This window comes from Carassius auratus, unplaced genomic scaffold (assembly GCF_003368295.1).
Source record: "Carassius auratus strain Wakin unplaced genomic scaffold, ASM336829v1 scaf_tig00214949, whole genome shotgun sequence".
Lineage (NCBI taxonomy): Eukaryota > Metazoa > Chordata > Actinopteri > Cypriniformes > Cyprinidae > Carassius > Carassius auratus.
This window is the reverse complement of record NW_020527877.1, coordinates 32504-46778: the sequence shown is the minus strand read 5'-3', so window position 1 is coordinate 46778 and position 14275 is coordinate 32504. Positions and strand designations below refer to the sequence as shown.

General features: G+C 35.1%; 1 pseudogene; it reads left to right on the top strand.

Annotated features, from left to right (window-relative positions):
• The window catches only part of LOC113093293 (PQ-loop repeat-containing protein 1-like), a 42531-nt pseudogene extending 36332 nt beyond the window's left edge, over positions 1–6199 (top strand).
• The last annotated feature ends 8076 nt before the right edge of the window (positions 6200–14275 follow it).

The following is a 14275-nucleotide window of genomic DNA, read 5'->3' as shown; positions in this document are numbered from 1 at the left end:
CATTCCTTTAATAATCAGGAAAAAAAATCTATATTTTAAATTGTTATTGTTTTTGTTGTTGCTAATGGTGGTGTTTTTTTCCTTTCATTACAGGTTAAGAAATCTCTTAGGCCTTATCCTTTTCTGACAGTTTTTGGGATTTAAAAACATCCTAAGAAGCCTTATTTGTGCTGCAAATTATAATTTCAAACTCATTTGATACTGACCTATGACAACCTGTGACGTGACATGACATGTATTAATCTCATGGATGTAACAGTAAAACTCTTCAACTGACAGATTAAGCTGCAATGCAAGCAAAACTATTTCACAAATGCTTATAGGTCATTAAAATCATTACAAAACACTAATAAATTATTAAAGGGTTTGGTAACACTGTATAATAATGTCTAATTTGTTAACATTAGTAAATGCATTGGTAACACTTTATAATAACTGCACTCATTAGCTAAGCATTAGTAAATAGTTCATGATTATAAAGCCTTTTCCCTTGATAATAGTCATTATTAAGCAGGAATACATCTCTAATTACATTGTTCTTGGTTTAAAAGCACATATATTACAAAGGAGATTAAAGTTTCAGTTGTCTTATAAAATAAATCAATAAACACAACCCAGTTTGATTCAGAATTCAGAAATATTTATTTCAAGATGCAATAAAAGGAAACTGTACACTTGAAAAGGTTTTGAGCGATTCTTGAAGGACTAGCATCACCTTCACTTGTACGATGGTTTGAGGAATATATCTTCCAGATAGTACCGCCGCTCCCTATATGCAGAGTATGCAGTCTTCGTAGAGCACCAACTCCCAGAGGGGGCACCAGTTGCTCAAAAAAAACAAAACAAATATGCGCCATTCTCCCATCCGCGTTCGCGACCACTCAATAGCATTTGAGAAGAAAGACTTGTAGTCACAAAACAATTGTAATGTGTTCATATAGGTGTCAGCTACAATGCACACCTTATACATTTTTTATACATTTTAAAATAAAGTGTTACTAAAGTTATATATATTGTTCTGTGTATGTGATTTCAAAGTCTAGATTGGTCGGATTAACCCTTTAACTGCCACATCCCTTAAAACTTGATTGTCAGAGGGTTACTGTAAATGCTTATGCCCGCTGGGCACAGTTTTCCCGATGCCACCAGGGTGGCGTTGCACTGATGGCTTGAGCCCGACATCGCTGCTTGCAGCTATATTTTTTCTTTCTTTCTTCACTAGCGCCTATCTCTTTCCTCTCAGTGCAGATATGAGAGTGTCGGGTTGAAGAGGATCAATTGAAGGCTTGTCAGGGTTGAGTGCAGGGCTGTTCAGTGTGGACTGGGAGTGCTGTAACCGTGGCTTCAGTTCTCCCAATCAATGCAATAATCACTTCTACCTCTCTCATATGCCCTGAAGCGCTGCTCGCGGTTTGCTGAGCGTTTCTTTCATCTGCTGTCAATCCGCATAGGGCTCGGAGAGTAGCAGGGGAAAAGATAGCGGTTTGTTTTTGTGAGCGAGAAAGGGTGTGTTTGTCTTAGAATGAATGTTTGGGAACAGTTGAAAATGTTTCCGCTCTCTAGGCGGAAGATGGAGAACCATTAAGTGGTTTTTGTGTAGTCACTGTTATCGTTGCTCTTGTACAGATGACCCACGCTCCTTAATTACCTCATTAATGTTTCATCCCCATTAATGATGTTTGAAAATGGTCTCTAGTCTAGAGTAAACTAATGCTAAAGACGAATGAAGGAGAAGCGTGAGGGGTGTAACTTTAAGATCAGTCGTAAAGGAAACATTTCGTCTCAAAGCATATTTAGCGGCATTTCCAGCAATTAAACATTCCATTTTACAAAAGGAACATTCCATATTGGTCTTTCCAGTTTATTTCTATACCTTATTCACCTTGATTGCACTTTTGTAGGGGCTTTTGGTAGCACCAACCTTAAGCGTTTGGTGGAGAAAGTGCTCCAGGACTATGAAGATGTACAGTAGTGCCTAATTTTTTGAGTTAGCAGGGCAGTGTCCATAAAAAGGCGTTTTAGCACAGTAAAGTGTCTGAGATCCAGATAAATGAAGACATTTCACACTGCTGTTAGCAAACATTGCATCTCCTCCCAACAGATGTTCCTGCATCCTCATTCACAATCTTCCTGTGACACCAAAACAATGCATAGACAATGATAAGAAAGAACATAATGCACAATAATCAATGTCATGCTGAGATGGGTGAGTTTGCAACATCAAGTAGACAACTAGCTAGAATTAATCATTTCATTAGTAGCTGTCTGCTTCTGCTGCCCAATGTTGTTTGAGTGTCTTATTTATTCTGTCGGGGCAACTGCTATGAGTATGAAAAGTCCAATGATCATTTCTCTCTGTCTGTGACAGATGATGTATAGTCTGTACACATCTTTATCCCACCTTTTCTCTGTTTACACTTGAATGAAGTTAATGAACTCATTCAGCATAAATACTGCTGAGAAAGCAGCTTGGTTTCTTCTTGGAAGTTTTCACAGCTAAACTTTTCAAAAATGAAGGAGGATTGACAATAACAAGTACTGTGCTTTGGTGTTCCCACCTGTCCCAGGATGAATTCTCTGCATATGATGCATAAATGGATCTATTCATAGCTTCTATGAGCCGTTATATACCTTAAGTTAGACAATTGTGTCTACCCATTTCCTCATCCCTTCACGATTTTATAAAAATGTAATATAAATAATTGCTCCCTCTAAATTCAAAAATTCAATTCTGAAAGCGACACCCCATTGCACTCTATTGCACAAGACTCCAGAGTCTTGTATATGTGTGTGATATACAGATGTACGACTTCATAAAGTAGGAGGACAGAAAATTGTATAATATATTAGTCTGATGTGTTGGTGACGCCTTAAAAGGTTTAGAATGAGGTTCATTTATCAGAGCTTTATAGCTGAGTGGGATGTTTCCAACTGCTGAGAGATTTTTCATACATATGTGTATATATATATGTGTGTATATATATATATATATATATATATATATATATATATATATATATTTTTTTTTTTTTTTTTTTTCTAAAAACTTCAGTCAAATTTTCTATTTCTCTGTCTCTCTCCCTCTTTTTCAGTGTCAAGATGGTGCTTTTATGGACGGCTGGTGACATCTTTAAGACCACGTATTTTGTGATCAATGAAAGCCCCACCCAGTTCGTTGTCTGTGGTGCGGTACAGATCTTAATTGACATTGCTATTCTGCTCCAGGTGGGCTACTACGGCCAGGACACCAGGATCAAACTGGGCTGAGATCACTACAGTAATGATGGTGATCAACACTCCTAAATAAGGATATTCTGCATTATTCTTACCTGCAAAACTACATGATTTTACTTTCACTATTTTTTTTTTTAATACACAGTGGGGTTCAAAAGTCTGAGACTGCTAGTGAAAGAAGTTCAATTTTGCTTTTCTCTTATCGAATATGTCTTAGATTTAATGATTATATTTAATCATATATTTATTTATTATTTTATCAATAGTTTTTCTTTTTAAGAATTGCATGATTAGCATGACAATTTGTGTGAAACTCTCCATTGGAAATGTTAACTTATTTGGCTAATAATAATTAAATAATAATAATAATCTGACCTTTTTGTATAAATTTTATTTTGGATCCCAGACTTTTTTGCCTTATTCAAGTTATTTCAAGTTATATATAAGGTTTCATTCAAAGAAAAGTGAACAGGCCTTATATGCACTGGCTGGACATCCTTATACTTTTTTTTTTTTTTTTATATATATAGATACTAATCAAGCCTACAGATTGACTACAACCTGAGAAATGAATTCCTCTGAACTTTTTTTTCTATTTTTTACATTATCTGTATTTTTGCTATAGCTTTTGTGAGAGCAAATATGCTCTTAGTGCAATTGAAGTGCTGGGGAATGCATGTGCTATGTATCTTCCACACACTGGATTCAAACTGCTAGCTCATTTCTCAACAATCTGTGGTCCTTTTTCATCTTAGAGCACTTAAATCATTGTTACTTGCTTAGTTGCACACAAAAATCAAAATTTTAAGCAGCAGATTAATGTTAGGCGTTTAAACATGAGTCTTTGCTCAATTGCTGATGAATGATTTTATTACCTAACTTTAATTACCAAACCGTATCAGTGGAAATACATCACGTTATGCCTTAAATATGTTATGCTCAACTGATTTATCATGTATGATTGCATTGCAAATGACAAAAACAGATTTGTTTTGTTTTGTTATCTCATATCAATAGTGCCTTTTTAGCACAATAATTTCACTTTACTTTTAGTACCAGTGTTTTGAAAAAGATTTTTATCCAAAGTTTTTAATTGGGAAATGTGTAATGAAAATGTGTAATAGTCCAATGAAAAAGCAATTGTAGTTAGTTAACCACACAAAGCCAGAGATGGACAGCTTTGGGCCATATTGGGTTCATAGTCTGCCCTGTCCTTTAAAGATGACAGTGAGTACCTCAACCAGTCATATATCACATGTTTATCCATGCATGTCACACCAAGATGAAGGGCAGTCTACCCACAAATATTGACATTTGAACTGTTTTTCTGGACTGCTGAGAGAAAAAAATGCAGTCACCTCAACTCAGATGCTTCTGTGGTTGATCAGCTATGAGGAGACCTCATCATAAAATAGTTACACTCTATTAAGTTATCATTCACACCGGAACGGAGTTATGTTCTATTTATCGCTGCGAAAAAAAGGTCAATACAAGTTTAAATCCCACTGTAGCGCCAGGCTGCTCAGGGAGGACTACATATGTGGCCTTAAAAATGCACTTTCAGATTCCTTCTCACTTTTGGCTCTCTTTCTTCCTCGCTGTCCATATTACACAGTAGGGATTTTGACATGCCAGTGGAGTGTTTAAGCCCGTTGGCTCCTTTAGCATTCATTTATCGTCAGCGTTTAGCCGTTGGTTATGACAGATGGTCACAAGGCCTCAGCCTCTCAGCTGTTTACTCCCTGCATGGGCAGCATTTTTGGCTTTAATTCTCATTGTGATAAGACTTTGTGTGCGGTAAATATTTGTTCTGTTGTGCTGTTAACCACCTCATTAACATATCTGACCCCAGCAAAGGTCAAAACCATCTTCTCTAAAAAAAGAATACATTGCATTAATGTAGCACTATGAAATACATATGTTTGAATGTCATATGGAGATATGTACCTTTGTTCATTTTAAGTTAATATTGCCTGATTGATAACATACACTACCGTTCAAAAGTTTTGGGTCCTTTTTTTAATAATAAGAACTTTTAATAAGAAGAATTTTTTTTTTTTAAAGAACTTTTAATAAGTAGAAATTTATTTATTTTTTGAGCAGCAAATCAGCATATTTGAAGGATTTCTGAAGGATCATGTGACACTGAAAACTGCTGAACATTCAGCTTTGTATCACAAGAATAAATTACATTTAAAAACATTTATATTAGATCGTAATCATATTTTACAATATTACTTAATCATCCTCAAACTTTGAATGGTTGTGTTCATGATTTTTGTCCCATTAAACTGTCCCTTCTCAAATCAATACACTCCCTAAAGATTTATTGATCAGAGGTTGCACTTTCTGAACTCAGGAGGCTTATTGGGAGTATATCAGTTATGTTTATCGGTAATGTATCAGTTTTTCATTTAATTTTTTTAGTGACAGTAAAATAGACGCAAATGTGAGGTGGACTTCAACAATTTTGGACCTCTTAAAACCTCTCTTTAACAGAATTGTTTTTTTGTTTTGTTTTTTAACATCCAAAGACTTCCTTTTTTAAATAATCATGGATATTGTTTTATTGTGTCCATTTATGTTTCCAATTTTCACAGTTTTGTTAGTTGCACATGACTGGTACAGTAAATAGCTTTGTAATTCTCTCATCATCAGTGAGGAAATCGCACTGATGAGCTAGATAACGGTCTATTATGTGTTTAATGGTGTGGTATAATGATCGTTTAATGCTGCCTCAATGGTCTGGTCAAAAAAAACAAACATTTTTGTCATTCAGGTTAAAATGTGCCTTCAAACAAATGACACATCAAACAATCTTTAACCTGTCATTATGAATGCAGCATTATGGACATTATTCTTTTTTTTTTTCAGGATATTAGTGATTATGGTATTATGTACACAATAAATGACTGAAATGTTATTGTATGAAAAATATAAAAACACATGAAATAACCAAACAATACTCTGTACTTTTGTCCTTGCTTTATTTATTTTATCTTTGTCTTCCTTATATCCTGTTGTGAATACCAGATGAACCCACATTGTCAGCATGTTATGTAACAAGATCTGTACTGATTGTTGCATTTTTTTATTTTTTATTTGCTGAATTATTTGTATTTGCAAAGCTCCAGCGACATTTGATTTAATAACCTCTGATGCATGATTGCACATTTGAAATTACATGTAAATTGCTTGTGTGACCAGTGTAGTGGGGTGTAAAATTGAAAAACCAAATTCCATCCTTCCCTGATTCTGTACTGAGCATGTGTGACAGAGACAGTGAATGACCCTTACTGATCATGAAGACCGCTTCGCTGATCAGAAAGTGTTCAGCTTTCCTGCACTGCACTCTGACCCACAGTTCTGAACTTGACAGTACTGCACTTTACAAGGCTGCATGATATTTTATAGATGAGAGACTAAGCCTTCTGGATACCTGTATCCATCCATTAATTGAAATCCCTTCCATTAATAGTACGGTAAAAAATAACATATATCTAATATATATCTAATAACAGATGATTCTTGCTCAACTTTCTTGATGGACCATCTTATGTCATGTGGACAACTCTGCTGTGCTTTAAAGCTGTTCTTGAGATGTCCTGATAATTGCTTCTACAGCTGTGGCTTGACCTGACCTGAGTTATGGTACATTTCTCCTTTGCCTTAATATCGGTTTTCCCATTTATTTACAGTTACCTGAGAGAAAGGGCAATTGTGTCATCTGTGAGATGATTGATGTTTGTATTAATTTCCTTTTATAGACACAAAAACATGTGGAATGTTGCCAGTGATGTTTGTTACCTAACTATAGTGCAGGTGTCATATTCCACAGGACATAAGCTATTCTGATAAAGGCAACATGCCAGAAACTATACTGTACAATAATGCAATGCTTTTATTAAAAGGTTCTTAAAGCGAGCAGTATATGTCTAGATTCAGCTGCTGTCGGTGATGTATTGTAGATGCTTTATGAAGTATGTGGGCAGTTGGATATTTTGTTCCTACAGTCTCTGCACATCATCATCTAATGGGGTCAGGAGGTCATGCTGCACTTTAGCTCTTCACTTGAGATACCATTACAGATATCATTAAACATTTGCAGGTGACACACACACACACCGCTGCTTAATACTTTTTGTGGAAACAGTGATTAAAAAAAAACATGATAAAAAATATCTTAAATAATATTAATAGGTTGAAAGTGACTGTCAAGACGTTTATAATAATTTGTATTTCACATTAATTCTGTTCTTTTGAACTTTCTATTCATCAAAGAGTTTTCAACAATTATAGTAATTAGAACCACCAATAATCATTTTTAATAACTGAGCACCAAATCAGCAAATTAGAATGATTTATGAAGGATCATGTGACAATGAAGACTAATAATGGCAGCAGAAAAGTAATTTAAAATATATAAAAAATTAAAATAAATTGTTTAGATATACTGTAATAATATTTCAGAATCATGTTTTTACTGTATTTTAGATCCAATATCCAGTATGCAACCTTGGTGAGCATAAAATAATTCATTCGAAAGCATTAACACAATAATTATTTTGAACTTTTAAGTGGTAGTGTATAAATTATAACATATATATATATATAATGTGTGTGTGTGTGTGTGTGTGTGTGTGTGCATCCTTTCTGAATTTTTAGCTGATAATAACTGCGAACACACTATACTTTATATTTATATACACATACACTTATTTATCTAACACACATAGTATACACTTACATTTTTGCACATAATACACATGTACATACATAACTGCATTTTTGTAATATACCTGCCTACAATTGTCAATTTGTATATTGTCATTCACTATCTACTTATTTGTATTTTTTATTATTTTATTATGTGTTTTATGTTCTGTCGCTGTCATTCTGTTGTACTGTGGAGCTTCTGTCACGAAAACAAATTCCTCGTATGTGTAAACATACCTGGCAATAAAGCTCATTCTGATTCTGATTCTGATTCTGATTCTGAATGTGTAGCCTATGTACATAGAATTTCATTGATATTTTAATGTTAAATACAATTTAAAAATTATACTTTTGCTTATAATATTAATAATTTTAACTGTAGAAAATGTAAATGTATTGTCTTGTTAAATTAAATATACATTTTATATTGTATGGTATGATAACTAAGAGTTAAACAATTACTTGTTTTTTCTGAAGCAATTCTTCTTTTTTTCTTCTGTTAGCATTTTTTAAAGTGCTTTAGACATGCCATTTATTTATTTTGCTTCCCTTTGGATTTTTCTTTCTTTCATTCTTTCTTTTCTGTGTAAGGTCAGGCTGTCAGCTCACACACCCTCTCAGACAAACTGCAGCGCCAACGGTAGTCAACAAAATGACTCACTTCCGCCGATACTGTGCCCTGCCACTGCTGTTCCAAATGGTTAGCAGAGGGGCTGCACTCACTGACTTCCCTGAATGACTTCCTCTGAATGCCCCTGGGCTCCTTTACCCGAGCAATTAGCCCTCAGTCTGATTGAGGGCAGTCTCCATCTCAGCCTGAATCACTCTGATACACCGTATTTAAATCAATATCAGTTTCTCTCCCAACAATTACAACTTTTTTCTCATTACTGGTGATTCAAATGAAACAATCACTAATCGGGCCATTTGGCAGTGGAGCTATTTTCTGCTCACAGTTTGTTATGAGCCATGTTAAATTATACGGTAAGTTTATGGTGCGCACAACCTTTCTCTTACTTTCCTCCATTTAATAATGGGGAAATATTGAATTAGGTTTTTAGCATAATGATGAAGCATATATTACTATGACTGATATAGATCATAACTGTCATTGTCTTTTCATCCATGCTATAGGCACACTGGAGAAAATGTCCAACTGGGGAATTGCAAAAAGTCATGCAAAGGCTTTGGAAATGGAGCGTAACTTCGGTACGAAGGCATCTGTGAGAGATTATGACAGAGGAATATCACTTTTGTTTATGGCCGCACCCCTCCCCTTGCTTTTAAAGGGACAGTTCACTCAAAATGGAAGGTTCTGTCATTATATATAGAATTTCTATGCTGCTCTTTGTTTGCTGTAATCTAAACGGAAGTAATTTATTTATTTTCTATAATTATTTATTTTTTCTACCGGTTTCTATTTTATAGATGTTGGTAATACTTTTTAGATAACATCTCTGTAAGAGTACGCACAACCTCTCTTAACCTTCCATGAAAAGTGATCAAAGAGCAGAGGAGACATTAGGAGTCACACTAACATGGTGTGTTTCAGCTCAGAAATGGTCCATGCGGCTCTCTTTCCTTCCTCACATCACAGAAAATTTGATTTCAGGAACAGAACCAAGCACTCTTGTTTCCAAACTGCTCCCTGGCAGGCTTATATAAAAAATATGGACAAGTGCAGGAGGAATTTTATGAAAACAATTATATTTCAGTTCAGTCAGAGAAGTTGCCTATGATTATCTATCTATCTGTCTTGCGGTACTTCTGTCAATTTTTTAATTTAGAAATTACAATTATGAATAATATGAAAAATATGAATTTCAGTTCATTTGAGTTCCACTTCCTTACATTTCTTAGAATTTGACCCTGTTTTATTATGAAAATTTATGAACAGCTGCACATTTATTGCTATTGCATTCTGTGTATCCTTTCCATAAGTACCCATGATATTAATCCAATGTCCTTGAATCCTCTTTTATTTGCCTGCATTGACGCTGTGCTCATGCTATAGCCACAGCCTCTGGGAAATGCAAATATATGTAGCACCGAGGCTAATTATTATTTCTGTCCACACTTGCTGAGCTTTATCTCCTTCTATCAGTCACAGCTCCCATCTCTCTCACCTTTCGCTGTTCCTTATGCCCCCTCATTTCCAACCCATCTCTTTGGTGAATAGCTGCCTGAATGTGTTCTTGCCATACATTTCTATACATTGTGTCCCCCAGGGTAGACCCCTTTTGTTAGGCATGACTCTTATTCCATGAGGGGACGTCAAGGGCATCCTGGTCTATTCTGTGGCCTGCTCCAACCACCTCCCCCTGGTGAATGTTATTACCCATCCCCTGGGCAGTCATCCCACACAGTCTCATTAAACAGGGTCAAAACCAGTACAGAACATAGTACGGGACCCTCCTTGTCACTGCTGAAGGTGACCATGAGAACCTCATGATGCAGGTAGCTTTGTTTTGTTCATTCGATGCTAATGTGCATTTCAGCAAGAAGATATAAAGTTACTTAATGTATAATATTCTATATGGCTCTGCTTGTTCCTGTATATTTAGTTATTTATATCTTATGAGGTGCTTTATCTTTCATTCTCTCCATTGATATTCATTACTTCTCATGTTGCCATTTCAAATAGAAATGGATTCGCATTACATGATACAGAATTCATTGCTTTAGTTTCAGCAGGGAGCTTGTGCGACATCAAGGCCAGTTTTGGTGGTCTCGAAAAAAAAATATGTGCATCATTAAGCAGAAATAGATTCAAAGAATCATTTAAAATTTCTGATTTGTCAGAACCTCTGAACTGGCCCTCAGTCGAAGCACTTTGCTCGTCAAGAACAAGTTCGTTTAATGTGGTAGTGAGAGGAAATGCAATTATGAGAAACCAAGACTGTTTCTACAAAGTTAGATTTCAATTAATTCCAACAAATCCAACTCTGGCAGGCATAGCAGAATCACTAGCAGGAAATGTGCATTTGGGATTTATCTGTTTCAGAACACTGAATAGTATAGGGGTCTACACTTAACTACACTAGCCTTTGCCTCATTTGCATAATTTCTTCATTTCATATATATTCACTGTTCTCGGGTGAAGTTTTCACCATTCCGGGTAGGGTTTGGCTACTCCATTATGTGGGCAAAAAGTCTGTTTTCCATTGAAAGCCTTTCAAACATAGCTGTATAATCTAACTGGTGCTGACTGCAAACTGCAGATGAGATAAGTAGGAATGCTGCTAACAGATAGTTTTTAACAGGTATTGTAGACCTCCCCTAGACAGATGGGGAGAATTCTTTGGAGAAGGTGAAAATATTGGCAAGATTTAACTGAAATTTAACCTCTTCTGCCCTACAGACATTGGAGCAGCTCCAAATAGTTTTCAGAGGACTTACATTTGCACTTTTTCTACTAGACACCTCATGAAAAATTCACAGCCTGGTTGATGCTACATCTAGTTCACTCAGTGGACCTGACTTGTAGATTGTTCTTTAGGTTCAATCCTCTGCTGTATATTCATTCTTCTTCTTCTGTCTTTCTCCCTCCCATTTTTATTTTAAATAATGAATGTTCTGTGTAAGATAATCTGAGCTTGGGAAAGACTGAGATCATTGAAAGGGATCCTGAGCATTGTGGGTTAAGTTTCCATGCTGTTCTAAGCCCTGGTCAGGTTGGCAGATGAAAAGTAACCATTTTTGGAGAGAGAAAGCATTTTACAGATGAAACTATTCCCCGTAGTATTGTGCTCAAATCTTGTGAACCTCATGTTTGATGTAAGAGTTTTGAAAGGTCTCTTATGCTCACCAAAGCTCCATTTATTTAATCAAAAATCATGTGTGTGTCTGTGTTTGTCTGTGATCAGTGTGATGGCACCACAGTGACTTTCATTACCCTGTTTAAAAACTGTTCTGTCAGGAGTTATTAAGTACTCTGTAATGATGGACAAAGCAGTGTGACTTTAGCGATAGCAGACTTTTTAAAAATGTTTAAATGCCTAGAGATTATCATAAAAAAAACTAGGAGCACTCTCTTCACTTCCTGAAATTGATCACGAGATGGGCGTCTTCTATCTGAACATCTCTCTTTTCCACTTCCTCTAACCTGTCCCTGACCCGCTTCACAGTGCAGTGTGAACACTGAAAATGCATTAAATAAACCCAGTGATTTACCACAAGCTGACCTATGGTGACACTCAGGCCCTCCCGCACCTAAGGGGAAATTGATGGGACCAACTGCATAAAGTCTTTGAAGTTGTGACCTTTAGTGTCCTTTCTCTGATTTTCCCTCTTTCTTTTGTTTTTATTGGCCATGGGATGTGAAAAAGATTTGTACCCTTAATTCTGAACAATTGTTAGTAACTGCTGTATTATCTCTTATAATCAACTAAAGTAGCACGTACATGTATATTCTGAATACTCCTAAGTGTAGTGTATTCCATTTTGAACATGTAGAATCATGATTTGTGTTTTTACAGTACTGTAAGTAAGGTATATTGTTTAGTCATGCAGTCATTATAACAAAATAAACATCCCGAAAGAATTGTTGATTTAAGAAGAAATTAAGCTATTGTTTGAGAGGAAAGAGATTAGTCAGGTGATTAAACAAATATACTGTATATTTGTGCAAAAAAAATATAGGGGTCATTATACAAACATTTTCTCACAGTCATGTATAACTGAGAGCTGTGTAATCAATTCTAATAGGTTCTTGGTATTTAAATGTACGACTTGTATTGTTTACTATCAGGAATAAAAATAAAAAGAAGTTAATAAAGTTTTTTAAAAAAATTCATACAACACTGCATAGAAGACTAAATGAATACAAAGTATCTATAGAATAAGAGAGTGTTTTCATAAACCTTGTTTCTTTATATTTGTTGGTTATTTAGGTTTGTTTTTTGAATACCAATGAAGGGATTAATATGAGACCAGAAGAAAAGAAGAAAATGAGCTATTGAAATGAAAATAGCCTCCATCTCTCTCTGTTTCTTATTTTCTCTCCATTTTCTCTTTAATCCGAAGATACTCAGTTTTTTTTTTGAATAGCCTCATGGTAACAGCTGGAAATTATGTGGTATGTGACCATCCATATGTGTCTTTGTTTACACCCTTCAATATCTGCAGGCAAATCTACGCTTCTCATCATATGTGTTGCTCTCATTTCTGTCCACTATACACTAGTCTCCCTGCTGTGACATCAAAATATACCAGCTTTAGATTTGATATTGGTAATTGTGTTGAGAGTGGAGGTGAATGCACTGTAACCATATCAGCAATGGATTAGAAAAAGCTCCCCAGTTCTGCCCTTTGAGACCCAGAGCAGAGGTTTCAAGTTATTTTCCATTTACAGAGTTTACTTCATGCTTCACTACCAGAACAATTTCCATCCAAAGAAACAGAAAGACGGTGGTAAAAGAGCGAATCACTATAAGAAGGACTGTCATTAGTGTCTCTGGTTGTTATGTATATTATAGTAACATATTTGAAATAACTATTTGGTAATGATACTGGCATCACACCTGATGGGAAAGCAACATTTATTTGCTCAAACAGAATTGAATTCAGTTGGTATAGTGCTTATAGTATTGTTCTGTATAGTGTGTTTAGTGAGACCAAGAGATCAAATGTTACTTTCTCTGTTTCTTAGTTTGCGGCATGGCCAGTGAAAAATGTATGTTTTTAAGCTACATATCAAATCAAATTTATAATTGCTATAAAGAGCAGTTCATGGGCATTTTGGGTTACTTTTTCATATTTAAATGGGATGGTAGCATACTTTTCTTTTTGATAAGAAAATATAGAAATGCTAGATTTATATTTTGTAATTAATGCTCAATTTAACCTAATATTAATGAAACCTAACTGGTGACACAAAATTCAAATATGATCCATCACGAGAGATTTACTGACTTTAATGATCTTAAATACCGCCTCTAGTTTGGCATGTATGTTTTATTAGGATAGTAAATCTTTAAAATGCACAGTTCAGTCATCATTTTATCACTTGGTCACTGTTAGATCTGAACCAGCAATCAGAGTGAAAACCATTAAAATACAATTTTTAAGTTCTGTGAATTGTTTTGTGAAAAAAGTTGGTCTCTGTTCAATCAACAATCAAGAGTGAGTAATTTAGTTTAAAATTAATACATTTTTAATGTAAGTGTGCAATGTTTGTAATGTGCTTTTTATATACAAGTTTTTCAAAGAGCATATTTAAATATACATATTACTTGAGCATATTTCTAGATATCTTTTATGACAGCACGTGTCCTCATCCATTTTCATAATATAGAACGGCCAGGTTATTCTTCAGAATGTCACA